A 5,057-nucleotide genomic window follows, 5' to 3' on the forward strand; every position below is an offset into this window, starting at 1 on the left:
AGCTCAAATTATCAACATTCTAGCAGTGCTGGATATTTAAGTACAATCACTACTTAGTTGTTTTCTTCATTTATTAGAGAGAACAATATTTTCCTTCATGACTTTTGTTGTAAAAATAACTGTATTTGGGCCAGGTGCGGTGGCTCACGCCTGTAATCCCAGCACACTGGGAGGCCGAGGCAGGTGGATCACTTGAGGCCAGGAATTAGAGACCAACCTGGGCAACATGGTAAAATCCTGTCTTTACTAAAAATTCAAAAATTATCCAGGAGTGGTGCTGGGTGCTTGTAATCTCAGCTACTCAGGAAGCTGAAGCACAAAAATTGCTTGAACTCGTGTGGTGGAGGTTACCATGAGTTGAGATCATGCCACTGCACTCCAGCCTAGCCAACAGAGCACGACTCTGTCTTAAAAATAAATAAATAAATAATAAGTCATAAAGAAACTTTATTTGGTTATTTATATAGATTGAGGTTTAGTATATATGCAAATAGATGTGTATATATATTTGTGTATATAAGTTTTTGTATATATCTATGCACACACACCTTTACACAATCATCCATATTTGATCATTAAACTATACAAGGGAATAGAAGAAAGAAAATTTCTTAATTTCTTTCCAATAATATAATTAAGCTATTCAGTCTTATTCAAGGATGAATGTGTAGGTGTTTGTGATATCTTTTATGACGTAGAAGAGAAAAAAAATCTGGTGTTCCGAGTTCTGAAACACAAAGTGAGCTTAAGTAGTTATATCATTGAATCTCAGTTGCTTCAGTTTCGTTAGTGTTAGGCAAATTATTACCCCATCTTGAAATATAACCAGTGGGGGATTTCTCAACAAATAAAAATATTGTTTTGATATTAGGAAGGCAAAAATGAAAAATATATCAATCACAGTTTGTTTTGTCTGCCAAACATTCATCTATCTGTAGTCCCAACCATCCATCCATCCATCCATCCATCCATCCATCCGTCCATCCATTAAATCTTTAATGAAAACAAAACAAATGCCACCTAACATAAAGTGTTTATATCCAGAATTACTGGAAGTGAACTCACTTTCATCTCCAAGGGGAATGAGTGTACGTCTTATCAATGAGGCGTCAGGCCCTCAGTTTAGAATCTATGACTCACATCCAATACTAGTCAAAATATTTTACTACAAAATATGATTCTCCATATTATTAAGCCTATGTGTAAGCTTTTAAAATTAAGAACTATCAACATGATGCATCTACATGAAGGGAATGTAGAAGAGTTTAATGAGAAAATTAATGACATGCATAAATATACTTAGAACTAGCAAGGAAAAATACAGATCAGGTCTACAGTCCTCATTTTTGCAACCCTTCACAATCCTGTATCTCCTATTTATTCTCTGCAATATTACCTAGTCTCTGTTATCTTCACCTTCCATCCTTGGGTAAAATTATTTATCTGGTGGGGTGATGTTGGCCATCATAAAGCCGCCTTCTTTTAACGTTTTCTTTTGGACGTGTTACTATTAGAAGACATGTCAGAGAATTTTCTGGGCATCATGTTTCCTGATTCTGTTTAAAAGCAGCACTTCTATTATTTTGCACAGTCATAATCAGTAACTGAAGATAGTACGTTGTCCTGTTTTACCTGTTTTTTTTTTTTTTTTTTTTGTAAGATAGAGATACTGAAATGGTAAAGTATCTGCCTGATTTTAAATGGAACTGATTTTGTAGCATTTGGCAGGAGCATTTCTCTATTACACACCAAATGCTCTAAAACAAAGAACCTAGAGCCATGAGCTAGGTTTGAGAAGGCAGTATCTGCAAACAAGTTACCTAAGTACAATCATAAGAGAGGAACTCTTCCCAGGGCATGTATTATGGTGTTGCAGGACTTTTCCATTGTTCAACTACAGATGGGATCCTTGTCACATGGCCATGAAAATTTAGGTTTGCAGATTATTTGAAGGATGAGTAAAGCAGCGTTTTATTGGGTGAAAAGGGAAAAACAGGGTAACGTGCACCCTCCCCATAGCCAGAGGCTCTGCTGGTGTGCTTCCCGTCTTGCAGTTTGAATTCTAGGCTCCACCCAGGAAGAGGAGGAGCCAGGCTCCTCCCTGCTGCAAATGAAGTGAACTTCTGTGACTCCCTTCCAATGTGAGCTTCCCGGTGCACAGGTGGGTCAGAGACTCTGCAGGGAGCCCTTCCCACCCGGCTGTCTCAATGGTAATAAGAGAACAAGAAGCACCATATGGTTGTTATTCAGTGCATAGAGAACATTTTGTCAGGCAACCACCCCTATTGCATGCTGTCTCTCCTCTTTGGTATTGTAATTGAAATATCTGTAGGTTATTCCATGTAAGACCACCTTCCTTTGTGGGATGGAGAATATTTTTGCAGTAAAGGTATTTATCTTGATTAGAAAAAATGCTTGATGGAATACTGTGGAAATATATATGGTATTAAAAAGACCATGCATAGCTGTAGAGGAAGAAACCTGTAAACTAATTTTTTAAATATCAGATCTACATTATGTTTGCCCATTGAGAACAACTTGCATTCATCTATACAGTGGAAAATTGATTTACAATGAAATTACCACTAGATATAATTTATTCTTGTTGTATTGGTTTCTGCCGAAGGAAAATTAGGCTTGTGCCAATGAGCATGACTCCACGAGTAAGATACTCATGTAGCTGCCCTCCATCCAAGTGTTAAGAGACCCAGTGACCAATCACAGGGGACAATTGGAAAGATAGTGTTTAGATCCATATGGCAAGTCATCCTGACCGTTCTACTATTATGTCTCACCCACAGAAAAAATTTTTGATGAGCACTAATATAAGAAAAAGCATTATTATGCTCTAGGACTATAACGAAAGAATTATCCACACATGTCTTCTCCGAACCCCCTCATAATAAAATTCCCAGTGGACTCTCTACGTTAAGTGCTGTTATCCACCCAAAACATTAGCTATTGCCACAAATAAGTCTCAATCAACAAGACCAGGCTATTTTTTTTTCCAAGCAATGTATCATGGTACTTAAATTCTGTCCTTGTGATTTATTTTCTCCACGCCAAAAGACATTAATAATCAATGAACCAGTAAATAGTCTCTCCTTCTTCTGAATAACAAAAATTCAATTTTAACTAGACATATTTCTTCCCAGAATATGGCCTTACATCCAGACATGTCACATTTTGGGGGGCTTTCGTTTCTTGTAGCATTCTCTATTTGCCTGTAGACAAGGTGGATAGTCTACTTCTGTGCCAAGTCTTTAGAGCAGCAATTGGAGTTTTCTGGGTAGAATTGCTCTTTCCTGGTACCTAGCATTACGTGGAATCCAATTCTCACCTTTGTATGCAGATGTCTGCGCAATCATATTCTGTCCCCTGGGGATTCAAAATCACAGGTACCAAGGTGCTTAGTGAATCTAGCAGAGTTATCTCCAGGAAGTAAACAGGTTTAGTTTTATCTGTCTCCTGTGGGTATTCTTTATATTTGTCTCCTCGATAATTTTTTTGGCTTTTGATATCAGCAATGTGCTTATTGTTTTAAAATTATTATACTTCCTTTTAGTTTCATTATTTTGGATTATTATTTGTGGTGTAATTTTTGGCTCTTTCCAGCAAATCTCTCAATTTTCAGTGTAAATTTAAACTCCATTTATGTCATGATTTAAATTATTGTCTTTTTTTGGTTATAGAATTTTTTTCTTTCTCTCTCTGCTTCTTTCTCCTTCCTTCCTTCCTTCCTTCCTTCCTTCCTTCCTTCCTTCCTTCCTTCCTTCCTTCCTTCCTTCTTTCCTTCTTTCCTTCCTTCTTGCTTTCTTTCTTTCTTCTCAAGATGTATAGTCTTCTCTAAGAACCAGAGCTCTTTCTGACTCTGTACAAAAAAAGGAGGTATGTAGAGGATGCTATAATTCCATAAATTTTAGACGAAACTAAAAAAATTCATAGCTTTTATAAAGGGCTATGTTCTATATAAAATTTAAACAATTGACCAGCTGGTAGGAAGTGGAACTTCTCAAATTCCTTTCCCCAGCTTTTATTACAGAAATTTTTGGGAAGTTGGAATTATTTTGATTATCCTAAGAGGAGTGATAAATGTTCTTAAGATTTAATTTTCAAGGAATTGAAATTGTTAGATTCACATTTGAAGTTATGTTTGTCTTCTTTTTCAAAGGTAGAATCCATGGCCTATTTCTCTGTATGGGTGCTAGGATGTGGGTGTGGCTTATCTTTCACCTGCTGATGAGTAAATAAAAAATGCATGAGAAATGATTGTTGCCTCCTCCTCTCTTTTCCCTTCCCTTTTGAAAATTCTAGTTAGAAGTCACATGAGTTTTCTGCTTGCCTGTTCATTCTTTCACTTCATTTCAAATTTAGTACTTGAAACTAACCACACTTATTAAAGCAAAACCACCGGTCAGATAATGTCATTCTCTCCAGACTGTCTCAATCTGTTGTAAAGGAAAGAGTTAAGGCAGAAAAGCACATGAAATAGCCTTGTGAAAACTCAGCAATCTTTGGATAAAATCTTAATAAATGTGAAGTCTACAAATTTTAAAGTTTGTTTTATTCAAAAACATTTTTTACAGTGTTTTCTTTCTATACATTTTTTATTTAGAAGTTTAAAGCTTTTGGAAATGAATAGTATTTCTGAGAATTATGCAAGTGTCACAGTTTTGTTCTTTTTGTTAAGAGTCTTTTAATAAGGAGGTTGAGTTTACTGAGAATATAAATTTTGTTCAACTCTAACTCATTCATTAATTCAACACATATTTGTTCAGTGCTTGGTAATTTTAGGGGCCTGGGAGTAGAACCATGGTGAAATCAAAGTCTCCTTTCCTTCATGGATCTAACTCCACAGAGATTGGATTTGGGTGTTAGTGATGTCACTGGGGGGATGAGAAGGTGCAGATTCATTACCACCTTTTACTTCCAGCTCTTTGGGCTCACACACTACATAGTTTCGACGATCATGTGATTATCCATGTCATAATATTATTAGTTTGTCTACACATACATATACTCACACAATAATATTAAATGAGTGCCGAAACCAAATA

The sequence above is a fragment of the Macaca fascicularis genome, chromosome 3 (genome assembly GCF_037993035.2).
Source record: "Macaca fascicularis isolate 582-1 chromosome 3, T2T-MFA8v1.1".
In the NCBI taxonomy this organism is placed as follows: domain Eukaryota; kingdom Metazoa; phylum Chordata; class Mammalia; order Primates; family Cercopithecidae; genus Macaca; species Macaca fascicularis.